The following is a 14,756-nucleotide window of genomic DNA, read 5'->3' as shown; positions in this document are numbered from 1 at the left end:
AGTTCCAAAGTGCAGGTGCTGCCACACTAAAGGACTGATTTCTTACAAGAGCAGAACAAATATTATGTGGCACCCGTATAATGGAAAGCACACCTTGAACTTGGCCTGGTAGCAAATCGGCAACCAGTGCAGATTTCAGAGCAGAGGTATTATGTGCTGATAGGGTCTCACTGTTGTCAGCAATTGTGCCACAGCATTCGACACTAACTGCAGACCCTGGGTCAGGTTGTGCCGCATTATTATTATTTATTACATTTATACCCTGCCTTTCTTTTCATGATAGAAACCCAAGGCGGCTTACATATGGTTCTCAGGCAGTTTCCCATCCAGGCACTGACCAGACCTGACCCTGCTTAGCTTCAGCAGTGAGCTGGCCTTATGTGCCTTCAGACTATAGCCTGGAGATTTCTGTGACCTTGGCTGACTGGCTGCCAGGATTTTTTAAGTAAGTAAAATATTTATTTCGGTCAAAGACCAGCAGATTACTTGAAAGCATTTCAGTGATACTTCCTACTAGAAGGTGTGTCTGGGATCTCTAGTGACTAACCTGATGCACATATACCTTTCATAGTGGTTTGGGGAAAAGGAATTTTGGCAGCTGCAGCTTGCCATATACATTCAGCTGTACTTGCTGAACTTGCCTTTCGTTCATTGTTAAAGTTGGTTGTTTTATTAGTTACTGTACTGTTTTTATTCTGGTTGTTAGTCACCTGGAGTTGGCCATGGCCAGAGTTACTGAAAAGTGCCTGAGGAAGTGATCTGTGCTTTTTCTTCCTGCTGCAGCTAAATGACTACCTGGGGTGGGAAGGGAGACTTGGTTCATGGATTGTAGGTGCTGCCACATTGCGATTGCACAGAGTAGCAGAGTAGAAGTTGCGCTTGCACAGAGTAGCAGAGTAGAAGTTGATGAGCTTTTCCCCTGACAGCATGTTTTTTCTTACGTGGCGGGGCAAACTCCCACCCCCCAAAAGTCACAGAGGGACCCCCAAGCATGCCCTGGCAACCAGCATGGAGGGGTGCAGCGGATGGCTACTCTTTGTTGGTTGCTCTTTGTTTTTTTCTCAAATCCCCTTTTTCTACTTGATGAGCTTTTTCCCTGTCAGCATGTTTCATCTTCCACAGCGCTGCAACCCCCTCCTCCCCAAGTGGCAGAGGGACCCCCAAGCATGCCTGGGCAACCAGCATGGAGGGGTGCAGCGAAAGGCTACTCTTTCTTGTTTGCTGTTTGTTTCCCCCCCCGCCAAACCCCTTTTTCCATTTGATGAGCTTTTTCCCTGACAGTATGGGGAATGTTTGCATAAATGGTTTGTTGTTAAGCAGTGCTGGAAAGGGACCCGCGAAGTCAAAGTAGGACACCCGAGCAGCCACGGAATGAGGGTGGAGGGAGAAGCCTGCAACGCAGAGACGGGGTTCTTGCCTAGATGAAACTTAGAGCAGAAAATAGGAGAATAGCACCCCCTAGTGTCTGTAGACTCTACCTGCAGTAGACAGGGAAACACCGCCCCTTTCATGCCTCCGCAATTAACATTTAAATATGGGGGCGCGGCAAGAAAAAAACTGAAAGCAATTAACGCGAGTGCATGTGAACACTAAAAAGGAAAGGAGCAAGTTTATCCATAGCGAGGACAGATGTATATGAACCGTCCAAATCAATCCCGCTGCAATTTATAATGTGGATCGAGGGCCACATGTAAACAGGCCCTTTATAGGCCTTTGCAGGCTAGTATCACCCTCTGTGCAGAATCATATCCAGCCACACAACTCCTATACAATGCAAAACAAGAGAGCTACAGGTTCCCCATTCCTGGTATATACGATAGAGTAGATCTGCATAACTTGGCACCTGCCCAGCCAAGCCAAATATGGCCTACTAGGGACTCAGTAAAACTCCTGTGTTTGCTCCGTGTCAGTCTGTGAAAACATAGGTTGTCAAGCACTTGGCTTGCCACATAGTACATGGCTGGAGAGGACTTTTAGGTTTAGTGGGTTACAAGCTGTGCAGACCTATGCTAGGCCATCTATAATTTTGGTCCAAATGCAAGCCTCTTTATTAGATCAATTTTTGCCTGACACTATGACAATACCAACACATTTGCTTAGAACCACATAGTATCTCCACTTGGAAAACAAACTTAGGTTACAAGGGGTAAAGTGTTAAATTACTGACAATGAAGCTGAAATGCTAAGTTCTTCACCATTCTTCATTCTTTCTATAATGAAAGAAATTCCAGAGGTGTAATTAAATAAAGAATTTGACATTAAAAGATAAGATGCAGTGACATTGAGTTGATCTGAGGAAAGCAACAAGAAATTGCCTTGGGTTATCTTTACTTAGTTTGGCCTCAAGCATGAAATACGAAGAGGCTCTTATCTGTAACCTAGGATTCCTTACTGCTTCCATTGCATCCTTTATTTGTTTAGGCAAGTGGCATGAGAATATTGTCAGAACTTCCATGTCAAGAAGCACTTGAAAATATCAAATGCAGAATTCTAGACTGCAGTGCTTATGATGAAGTCATTCCTTAATTTTAGACACTGTTCCAGTGAAGCCTGAGAGGGCTTCCAGCCAACCCGTTTATTGAGCATTCACTCTGATTTGTTTGCAGGGAAGTTAGATGTCACTGCATCGAAGCAAGTGTTATCCCACACTTTCCAGTACATTTTCCAGTCACTTTCCTTATCGCAAAAAGTCCAGTCTTTTGGCAAAAGGCTTTGTTGCACAAGAGGCCCAAATCAACTTTAATTGTGCAACCTGTATTTGCCAGTATGTGATTGAATCCCACCTGAATCAGTGCAGGCTAGTCCATCTAAGCAGGGATGGGGAACCTGTGGTCCTCTAGATGCTGTTGGACTTTAATCACCAGTTAACATGGCCAATGGTAAGAGGTGAGGGGAGTTGTAGTCCAAGTTGGCCACAGCCCTCCCCACTCCCCAGTCCCCGAACAAAGGCTTTATGTAAAATTAGTAAAACAACAGGACATTCAGGGAAGAAGAGCAGAGGTATTTGAACTGCCGCAAGCTGAACCTGACCTGACTGGAGAAAAGAGAAGGTAAGAACACAGTGGGATTCAAGTGGATCAGGAAAAGTTGGGGAAATTGCATGTATATTGTAATCAGACATTATGCTGTCCAGCCAGCATTGAGCCTTGGGTTAGGTTGTTTTCTAAGGTTTCCAGTGCAAAGTAACTTAAACAAAGGTGTTCTAAGAAGAAGATGGAGGAGTGGATTAGACATGTGGACTATGGATTTCTACAAGTTGAAAAGGAGACATAAGGATTGCTGAACTGGGCCTTAAGAGTATGAATGGAGGCAGGAACTGAGTAAATCAAGTCATTTCTTTTTTGGCTGCATATACACTTCTAGCCCACATTCTCTCTGGTGTGTCATTTGACATGAGGAAATTTGAGTTTGGTTCCAAGGAGTACTAAGCACATGAAATTGGAATCCTATGAAACTTTAATCCCTCCTTTTGATGTTTTTCCAGCTGTTGAAAGTGCGCAACTGTTCTGCCCAAATGTAGCATCTTTTTTGTTAAAGTGACACAGCTCAGAAAATCAGAAAATGAAGAGCAAAGCTGTTTACACCATGCATCAAAGTTATGGGTCTTGGCATATAAATCAACTAGAAGTTCTGGGGAACTAGAGCTCAGATACTGAAAGTTCTGTTTTAGTGTCAAAGCCCTTTGCCATTTTTTTCAAATGGGTTTGCAGCAACCACCAATCTGAATTGTAGAATGATAGAACAATTAAGTGGTAAGGTCCCTGTTTATTCATAGGTTCCCCAGGGCATCTGTGTGCATTGATTTCAGTGGTAGTGGCCAACTATTATTGTTTATCATTATTAAGTATATTTAGCATTTTTTAGATGGTGTGTCCATTTTAGCTTTGCAGGAAGACATGATAAAACTTAATTACCCCACAGCATACATTTTCATTTCTCCCCCCATCCCATCCCATCCCATCCCATCCCATCCCATCCCTATCAAAATGGTTTTGAAGGTTTCTGTGGCCCTTTAAGCAGTACCTGGGGAAAAGTTGGAATTAGCTCCCAGCAATATTGTTGGGGAATTGTGTCCATCCCCATGCATGTCTACTCATAAGTAAGTTCCATGGAGTTCAATGGGACTTGCTACCAGGTAAGTGTGTAGAGGATTGTTATATCAGGGACTTGCACAATTGGGTGTTGGTGTAGAGTGTCTGTTTCATACCTAAAGTGCTTCCATGCAGCAGTTTATTGTGGATTCAGTGCTGTTCATGCATGCAAGATTTGCAGAGTGTCACATGATGCTGCCCTCATCATACTTCTTTTCCATATTACTTTTCCATTTAATTTGGATTTACTGTTTCCATGGAAAATCCAATAAGAAAAAAATCCCCCTGGAAACGGTAAATCCAGATCGGAAATGGGGACAAAAATATGACATGGCATTTTGATGAGGGCAACACCATGTGGCTGCTGTGAAAGTATGCATGCATGAGCAGCACCAAATCTATAACAAATATGCATGCATGAGCCATGCTGAGCCTGCAATAAACTGCCATCTGGAAACGCCTGTAAGGTCATGGCTACGCTAGAGAGGAGGGCCCACCTCCCCTCCCCCCAAAAAGCATACTGCTGGTGGAAGCATGAGTACTTTGAATAAATGCAACTCAAGCATTCAAATCTGACTCTGAATTGCATGTTCATTACAGATTGTTTTCACAACAGGCAGACCTTGTAGAGCCTAATACATTTGAGTCTGCAATCTACTCTGACTAAATGCAAACTTTAGCCCTCTTCAGGCATTCAGCAAAAAGTATGTGTTAATTTGAATATAATTTGATTTGTGTTGATACACACACACACATACATACAAATGAATACTTCATTTATTTATTGAATTATTTGTAATCCACACTTTAATAAAATATATCCTATAAATCATATAAATTATTTTGCATTCAGTTAACTATTATTATTAATATTATACTCCATGTGGGTGCTGCAAAAACGTGCATGCATGAGCGGATTGCCAAATGTCCTTCCCCTCCAAGTGGGTCACCATGTGCCCTCTTCTCCCCCCCAAGTGGGTTGCCATGTGCTCTCTTCTTGTCCCCCTCCCCCCAGGCAGGTAGCCATGAACTCTCTTTTCCTCTCTCCTCCAAGCAGGTCACCAGGCATCCTCTTCTCCTCCCACTCCAAGTGAGTCACCATGTGCCCTCTCCTCTCCCCCTCCAAACAGGTCACCATGTGCCCTCTTCTCCCCCCAGCGGGTTGCCATGCTGGTTGCCATATGCCCTCTCCTCTGCCCCCCAGTGTGTCACTATGTGCCCTCCTTTTCAGACCTTCTGTGATGAGGAGGGAGGCAGCAGGCTCTGACAAGCGATACAGGAACAACGTGCAGTGGCTGGGGCTGGGGCAGTGCCTCAGCAACCCTCCTGCTCTCCCACCACTTCCTCCTTGCCTTCCACTGCTGAGGCTGTCAGTGAGGGGGGGCAGCAACAACAGAGCAGGATGGTTGATGAGGAGCTCCCCTAAGCTGTCATGACTTTTCCTCCATGGTTCACCCAGGCCGCCTTGCTCTCTCACCTTGCTTGCTCGCTTGCCTCACACCTGCCTCACTCACTTGCCTGTCTACCATCCTTGCTTTCCTCGTGCCCTCGCCCTTACTCACCTGCCCTGCTTTCCCCCCTCTCCATGGAATGTTGCCAACATGCTGTGTGACAGTGTGAGGGCTTTCAAAAATATTATGTGTGGAGTTATTTCCCATCCTTCCTCACCAAAGGAGCCCCAGGCAGTAAACAACAAGCAATAAAACTATAAAAACATTTTAAAAACAATTCCAATAGAGCTGCAAACTATGTATTACTGATCGTACAGATCTATGTATTACTGGTCATTGTAGGCATGATTAATCCTTTGAGGCATGTGTTTAATTAGAAGTGACCCAAGAGTGGGTGCTTACAGTTATCTTCATATAGCCTTTAGTAAAAATGGTTTGCAGGGTTTTAGAACACTAGCGATTTGTCTGCTCAACCCCCCCCCCCCCAACCAGCTGCTTCCCTGTTCACAGTGGAAAATACTGAGGTCACTTCCAGACCACCTGTTTATTGTGCGTTTACCCTGATTTGTTTGCAGAGAGGTTATACAACATAAACTGTTTTTTGAGCATTAATTCTGATGTGTTTGTGGAGGGGTTATATGACTTAGCATTAAGTAAGTGTTATTCCACACTTGCGAATGCTTTTTCCTGTCACATTCCTTATTGCAAAAGATTTGTGGGGGGAAGCGGGTTTGTTGCACAAGAGAGCACCAACCAACTTGAATTGTGCAATCTGAATTTGCCGGTGTGTTGTTGAATACCCTGACAGTCTACCTTTAAACCCCTGCTTTTAAAATCACTAGACTTAAATTTATACCACTAGAGGGAGCAGGCAAGACACAAAATGTACTTTTCTGTTATGCTCTATGTACTGTAATGATGGGGCATGGGAGTTTCTTTAAAAATTAACTTGTATGGGTGTGAATTCCATGTATCCCAAGTGGTTATTTGTAAAGTCAGAGATGGAAAAGCCAAAGAAAGCTCCCGGATTTTAAAGGTGATACTGAAAAATCACCAGGAAAAAGTACGTCCTTGTTAATATAGCCAGAGTGCTGAAGTAGTGTCAGTTCTGCCCTTGAATGAGGGTAACTTTGTCTTCAGATCCCAGTTCACCCATGAAGCTCATTGTGTCATCTTGGCTAGTCCTTATCTCTCTTCCTGCCGCAAGAGCAGAACTCTCCTTCCCTCAGAGTAAGGAGCAAGCCCAACTTGGAACCTCTTAGCTCCTGAGCTGCTCTGTCATGCCTATCTGTTCAAGATGACTGCCTTGGCTGGTGATAGTGCTTGTTTCCTGCCATTTTGTCCTTTGACCTGAGTTGGGTGGTGTTGTACCAGTTAAGTCTGGGCCTGGTTGATATCCTTTGGGTCATTGGTTCCAAATAGACTGTGCGCTTGAATTCTAACAGGGCTTAATTTACCTGTCAGGGTTGTGAGAATAAAATGGGACAGTCCCCATGTTGACGGTCAAAGAGCTGGCTGCAGGGTTTTGTGGGCAGAGTGTTTGTGAGCCATTCCTCCCTCTCTTGTGGCACTCTCCACCGCCTACTAATTGTGGCTCCTTTACTCTCCCTGCCTTCACACTGATGCTCCTTTCCCACCCTCCCCACAGTTAGGACTCTTTTTTACCCCCTTCTTCTTAGCCCCATCAGCATGATGATACAAAAAAAAGGCTGCAGAAATTGTGTTCTGTGGCATCCTCCAGGTACCTTTTGCATCAGGAAATGGGCTGCTCCAGAGCCTGTTTACCATTGTAGGAGTCTTGGAGCAAGTGCCCATTTTCTCAATGAGAGAAGTGCCAGGAGACTCCCTCTGGCGCTTGGGACATAAAAAGGTTGCTGCTCCACTTCCTCTAGGTACCTCTCGCTCTGGGAAATGGTGAATTACCCTCAAGGCCTCTTCAATGATCTTGCAAGAGCTTCTAGGTTGATCTTCCATTTCTGGATGGGAGACGCACTTGGAGACAGTGAAGTGCAACTCTCCTATACTTCCAAGGAGCTGGTGGGGCTAACAGGTGTGTGAATTCCTCCAGTATTTCTCCCATCAGTAAATGGAAGGCCATCCCAGATTACAAGGACCTCCAGAACTACCTTCCATTTCTTGGTGGAACAAGAGGTGGCAGATTGACTCTCTTTAACTTTGTCTATTCCACAGCTGCTAGGACTTTCTCCAGATCAGTGTCTCAGGTTGATTTATGGAGGATTAGGCTACCAATGGCTACTAGCCATGACGGCTATGTTCTACTTTCACTGCTGGAGGTAGCATGCCTTTGAATATCTGTTGATAGGAATCACAAGTGAACACTGCTGCCTTCACATCTTACCTTTGGGCTTCCCAGAGAAATCTGGTTGTTCACTTTGGGAACAGGATACTGGATGAGATGGGCCTTTGGCCTGATCCAGCACAGCGTTTCTTATGTTCTTTGTGAGCCTCAACAGGTGCCCAGTCATGCTAACACTTGATGCCAGCTTTACACAGCCATGAGCTCTGTGGATGGGATACAGTACACATGTGATAAATACATTTGAAGCTGATGCTCTGCACAACCTAGATGCTCTAGGGAGCAATTAATCAATATTTCAATCATAAATGTAGGGGAGGGGAAGAGCTCTTACAGCCATATATTGCAATATATGTTCAGCATTAGATTACCCCTTTTGTTACTGTTTCTAATGTGGTAGCCCAACAGGCAACTACACCTGGGTTAGGCAACTGCATCTGGGTTGAGACATTTTAATAAGGCAAAGGAAAATCTATAAAAAACTGAATTTGTCCCCAAAGTCTTTCTTAAGTGTAATTGCCATTTAGTGGCCAGCTGTAATAGTGAATCCTGTACTTCTATCCCTCCTGCTGACTGCTTTCCATATAAAATGCTCATTTCAAGGACCTAGGACTAGGTTGTGGCTGATGTTTTGGTGCACAGTTTGAATAACAGCATCATGATGTGTTCAGAAAATGCATTAAGTTGGCTTGCAGATATGGCTGCTTGTGAACCAGTGACAGACATGAAAAACATTGCAGTGCTACTTGTCTGCCCTTGGGCAGATCTCATGCCACAGAAAAGGCAGGAAATGTGGTTGGCTTTGGCGTGTGTTAACAAGTCTGAATCCATTCTCTGATTTCTGTGTCTGTCAGTGACGTGTCAGGCCTGGCTAATGTGAAGGAACACCCATGATTTTATATACAGTTTGTTTCCAAAACAGGAAAGACAGAAACCATCCAAGGCAAGAATGAGTTTACCAAAAAAATCTCTGAAGAGGAGTCAGGAAAGTTTGTAATTTCCTGAGTAATTTGGGCTGTAATCCTATGCATGCTTACTTGAGAGCAAGTCATGCATGAGACACCTGATGAAATTCCATCTTCTACCCAACTGTTAAAGATACAGGTGCTTTGTCCCCCTTTGCATCTGGCCACCCTACAAATTCCCATCCTTGTATTCCAGCAGGGAACCTTGCAAGACTGTCTGCTCCTGAGATACCTCAGGATGACTTACTCTGATAATGAAGTGAGAAATGGACTTCTGAGAGCTTGGCTACACATTACACTCACCATGCAATGTCTGTTTAAAATTCTGAGAGTTCGCTACAGTCTTTAGTCCTATTTAGGCATCATTGCTACCATGTAGAGTAGGGTGGGCTGACCTGTGGCTGTGTTCTAGATGTTGTTGGACTCCAGCTTCCATCAGCCCCAGCCAGCACGGACAGTGATGGGATGATGGGAATTGTCAGTGCTTTTTTTGACAGTATTCAGCAGTACAGAGTACCAACACCTCTGTTTTTTGCTTCCCATGGCAGCCATTTTGTGCTGGTACCTATGAGAGTTTTATAAATATATGATTACCAGTACCTCATTATTTTCCAAAAAAAGAATACTGGGAGTTTAAGTCCAACAACATCTTGAGGGCCACAGGTTCTCCATCGCTGATGTAGAGCAACATGGGAGCAGGATTATGCCAAGTAGGCCCTTCCCTGAAATTGCATATGTTGAGTAGTCTCTCCTCTTGGCACCCACGTGCGTGTGTGGGGGACTTGCATGTACAGCAGTGCAAAGGCTTCGATGTGACCTGGAACCCCAATTGTGCAGTCTTCCAAGTTGGATGGAAACCTTTGCATGAACAGCTGTGCACAAAAAGGCCCCCACTCCCTGCAGTACACTGAGGGGGGCACTCAGTGTGCACATTGTTGGGTTGGGGCTGCTTAGCACAGCACTGCTTCCTGCTCCTGACCTGCTCTAACTGGGAGCAATAACAACTGAGTAGGGCTTTTACAGATGAGAAAAATATTTACAATGCCTGACTAGGCCTTTCCCAGATCAGGAAAGTTTGACACGTGATGGGCTTGCCTTCATTAATACTGAGAAGGAAGGTATTGCCATTGGCCTTTTCCATGGTTGTCTCACTCAGTTACGTGTAGCAGCTGGGAGGGGGAAGAGCAAGGCAGAGTAGCTGATTGAGAAAACTAGAGTTGAGAGAAAATGAGGGGGAGCCTTTTAACCACCTGTCCATCTGTATGTCCTGCTTCCCAGTTAGACTTCATCAAGGCAGACTCTTAACAAAATTACATTGGTTCCTGTAGTCTCCCACCTGGATTGTTTCTGTTGAAAGCCTTATATTGAAGCACTCAGGCAAATGGGGCTTTTTCCCATTCCCCTGGGATATATGCAGGGTGCCTGGCTTAAATGAGTGACAGATGCTGATGGGAAAAAAGGTTCCCTTTTCCTTTTTTTCTTTCTTTCTCTGGCAACAGCTGAACAAGTACTGACAACACACCTTCCATTACCAATATTTTGAAACCCCAGAGAGAACACCTCACTTGCTGCAGCCCTCTAATGTAACGAAGAATTCACACAGCTGCAGTAACAACCATGTAGTTATTTAATTAGTTTTTGACAACTTCAAACTGCACATAGAAAGGAATGCCTGAACCGTATTTGGAAAGCAGCCCATAAAGATTTTTTTCTTTTACGCAGATGTCTTTAGCAATAGTCAATGTGAAACTTTTTAAATTTTATGGTGTAGAGAGACTTTTGTTAAAAAATTGCTTTCCTATCTCTTTTGATTGTTGAAAACTCACAATAAAATAATGTGTAATCAGTATAGAGTACTTCACATCTTTATGTTGTCACATTTCACCAAATCCATTTATTAGCACATATGAAATGATGTATTAGGCCCCTCCAGGTATCTTTTTTTATTGTGCGTTCTTGATTACTTTTGCTCATGATGCTGTCAGGATAGTCATATGTGCTCCTGCTTTCAATACTATTTGCACCTGCAAAGGTTTTGGGGCAGTCACACTGCCTCATTTCTAATCTGTGCATATCCTGTAACTTCCTGCCCAAATCCCATAACTTTTCATACCACAAATGTTCTGGGTGTTTTTTGTTTTCGTCCCACTATTGTTGCACTGTAGCTCCTCCAGACCACAATAATGTGGTAGCATTGGGGAAGCATCACAGAACAATTAACAAAGCAGAATAAATCCACCACTAACACATTATTATTGTGTTAAAAACATGATGCAGAATACACTCACAATAAAACACCAGTCTGGCACAGTATAGGTGCAGCACTGGGAGTGTCATGTTGGCTCTGCCACTGTACCACACCATTGCTGAGCTCTCTGCTGCTTTGCCCCTTCCCCCTCCTTGGTAATGATTAGCAATGTGCAGTGTTGGGAATCTGGGAGAGCAAGGCAGCCCCACCTGCACAGCCCCGCAGGCCACTCCTGGCCCTTAGTATAGTGTTATATTAATAAAGGAAAGAATAGCCATAAAAAGCTGTTCAGTAAATTCCCGAAAGGCATAGAGCAAGTTCCATTTGAAAAAAACACCTACATATTGTATCTGTTTAGGGTTGTATCATTTACAAAAGCTAACATCCAGGTCACAGGTCATTTCAAAGTCTTTCCCATTATTAACAGTGCAATCCAATTAGGGATGGGTGAGTGTGTCAGTTCTGGTTTCTCTCATTTTCCCATCTTCCCAGTCTTAAGTCCAGTTCTCCAAATTTTTACATCAGTTTGCTATTCTTAAAAAAGTCTTGTGAAAATTGATCAGCATTTTAGTGCAAATTTCCCCTAATATACAGATTTTTGCAAAGCAATTTCCCCTAATATAATGCATTTTTGTATGTCAGTTTTACTAACACATGCATACTTTACACTACTATATGGATTTTTATTGCATTGCAAAAATCGGAGAAGCGTGAATTCCAAAAGATGGCTGTGTTTCAGCTCATGTATTGTTTTGGAAAGTGCAAATTGGGTAAGTTTGTCTGTAAACGTAGACTGAATCCAATTTCTTCCCCACCCCTAAATCCAGTGCACGGTTACTCAGACGTATGTTTCACTGGGTTTAAATGGGACATACTCAGCTCATGTCCTGAGGACTGCAGCATTAAGATAGAGTCCACTTAAAATCTCATAAAATCAATTCTACCCCAATAGTTCACTTGTTCGAGTTTTACTGTTTTCATCTGAATAAGCAATGATGCCTCTGTTGCACTTCCACTCCCCACACATAATAAACGTTTATTATCCTCAATGCAGTATGACTAGGAAATGTTCCCAGCAAAAGACTAAGCCATGTGGAACATGCATATCTTTGTATTTTATAAGAAATGCAAAACTCATAACAGGTTTGTTGAAAGGTTAAATAGAGTTTGAAAAATGTTTTGAGTTATATTAGGACTAATTTCAAGCAAACCAGGACTGGTTCATGGCTTCAAATGGAACCCACATACAATTTGTGGTTTGGCAGGGTCTGAGATGAAGTCTAGTGGTTCCCTATGAGCTTCATAGTTGGGGTTTATCGCAATCAGCTGTCTTGTTAACCTGCCCCTAAATCCATATATTTTAACTCTGTGTAATAATTGTGGTAAGGAAAATGGTTTGGAAGGGCACTCCCAGGTAGAAACCCCCCATTCTGATTATATTATTAGTTTAGACACCACTAAAGCCGAAGTAATATCCTCTCACTGGCCAAAATTCTCAAGATTTGTAATGGCAATTACTGTGAGTACCTCATGAAGTCCACACCTAGTGTCATGCCCTGTCCTATTTCTCATTCCACTTCTGCATTTCTTAGCAGTACAATTGAAATGGAAATGGACTGCCTCAAGTCGATTCTGACTTATGGCGACCCTATGAATAGGCTTTTCAGAGGTGGTTTACCATTGCTTTCCTCTGAGGCTGAGAGGCAGTGACGGGCCCAACGTCACCCAGTGAGCTTAATGGCTGTGTGGGGATTCGAACCCTGGTCTCACACGTCGTAGTCCAACACTCTAACCACTACACCACACTGGCTCAGTGAGTCATAAAAATAACTACTAACCTTACTGTGACTTTCCTTAAAACTAGAAATGGCTGGCAATTCAATCAGTCACCATCAATCAACCATTCAGAGCTAGTGTGTTGTAGCTGCCAGACCATTGCAACTGGCCCAAGGAAGATGGGTTCAAATTTTTGTTCAGCCTTAAGGGTCATGAGCTGGCCTTGGGCAAATCACCACCTGTCCATCTAACTTTTTGCCTCATAAGTTTCTTAAAGAAAATGTAATAACCCCAAGGAAGCCATTCCAAGCTCCTTAGATTCTGTGTTCCTCCCCGTCCTAAAAAAGGGGACCCTCTCTTATACAAATAGATATTATATGGCCTTTGAGAAACAGTTGGGGTAGCTATTCAGTCTCTGTGCTCCCTGCTAAGGAAAAGTGCTGTGGGACAATCGATTGATTCGATTGATTCTTTATTACTGTCTGGCCATAGGCCTCAAACAGGTAGTACATTTTATAATTACAGAGGTCATTTTAAAAAGTCAGGTAAAAACATAAATATAATTACAGTCGAACAAGCAATACATTTTCTAATCAGATTAATAATTTTTAAAATTACAGATAGAATCATAATTATTATTGCTGTCATTGTATTTGCTAACTTAGGAGTCCTAATTCCGCTGATCGTTTCCTCCGCAGTTTCAATGCTGCTAAGGCAAATAAGGCCACCCTGTATGTAATGCCAGGGTCCCTATCTGAGAGGAGGAAAAAGATACGTGATGGTGGGTCTACTGGAGCATGGGTCAGTACCTCATCCAAAAAGTTTGATCGAAGATGATTGTATAGGGAGCATTTTAACAAGTAGTGTGGGAGATCTTCCACCTCAGGAGCATCACAGATGCACAGTCTTTGGGTCCTTGGGGTCCCAATGTATCTTCCAGTCAAATATGCCGTGGGCATTGACTGGAATCTAAGAGCTGTAAAATCGTGACGCAGATTTACTGCTGTGAGAAAATCTAGATATTACGCTTTATTTTGATCGATTTTGAAAAGACTGTACCATCTTGTAAACTTAGAGTTTGTTATTGTTAACCTATCTGTCCACGCAGTATGTCAAAGAATGATCTCCGTAAAGCTAATTTTATTAGACGGATCCTGTAAGGCTTTACAATCTATATGGTAGATTTGGCAAATTTTTGTTAATTGGGCGGACCAGAATTTGTCCGACCATATGTTTGAAACATTGATTTTTAAGATTTGCCTTGAGGGGGATTGTTTATCTGCCTTCCAATAATTTACCAGAGCTGAATGGATCTTTGCCCTAACTGGAGAGGTCCCTGTTTCAGCCCGAATTAGCGCCGCTGGAGTAGCTGAAGGGAGGAGCAGAATTTTTTTAAGAATTTATTTTGAACTGTCTCTAATTGTTCTAATAATGGGTTTTCCCATCCCCAAATAGGTGCTCCATATTGCATCATGGATACTACTTTGCTCTGAAATATTTTAAGAGCCGGGGAGACTAAATTACCTCCTGCTGAACGATAGAAATTCAGGATAGTTCCACTGGCTCTTTTTTTTTTTTAATAATTTTTATTCAAATTTTCATAAAACATAGAAAACAAAATCATAAAACATTCAAAGACAAAAAACAAAACAAAACAAAAATGATTAAACAATAAAATAAAATAAAATAAAATGTTGACTTCCCATTTGTCACATATCAAATCAGTTATAGGTCTACAATATATAACAATCCTGTCTCTTAAATCATATTATAAAATCACTTTCCTCCAGTAGTTATCTTAATTAATCATCAAATCTCATAAACATTACTTTATTCTTTCCACAAAAAGTCAAAGAGAGGTTTCAATTCTTTAAGAAATATATCTATCAATTTTTCTCCAAATAAACA

The 14,756-nt window shown here is 42.7% G+C and overlaps 1 protein-coding gene and 1 long non-coding RNA gene across 6 annotated transcripts in view; one reads left to right on the top strand and one right to left on the bottom strand.

Annotated features, from left to right (window-relative positions):
- TUT7 (terminal uridylyl transferase 7) overlaps window positions 1–8,041 on the bottom strand; it is a 76,609-nt gene extending 68,568 nt beyond the window's left edge. The window contains exon 1 of the mRNA XM_061626570.1: window positions 7,902–8,041. The gene's annotated coding sequence lies outside the window, so the exon portion shown is untranslated. The remainder of the gene's footprint in view (window positions 1–7,901) is intronic.
- LOC133384841 (uncharacterized) overlaps window positions 1–14,756 on the top strand; it is a 74,699-nt gene that overhangs the window by 3,491 nt on the left and 56,452 nt on the right. For all 5 annotated transcript variants that reach the window (XR_009762717.1, XR_009762715.1, XR_009762714.1 and 2 more), the window contains exon 2: window positions 284–445. This is a non-coding gene — a long non-coding RNA (uncharacterized LOC133384841). The remainder of the gene's footprint in view (window positions 1–283; window positions 446–14,756) is intronic.

This window comes from Rhineura floridana, chromosome 1 (genome assembly GCF_030035675.1).
Source record: "Rhineura floridana isolate rRhiFlo1 chromosome 1, rRhiFlo1.hap2, whole genome shotgun sequence".
NCBI classification, from domain to species: Eukaryota; Metazoa; Chordata; class Lepidosauria; order Squamata; family Rhineuridae; genus Rhineura; species Rhineura floridana.
Note: the sequence above shows the minus strand (reverse complement) of the source record. Positions and strands in the feature narration are given on the sequence as shown.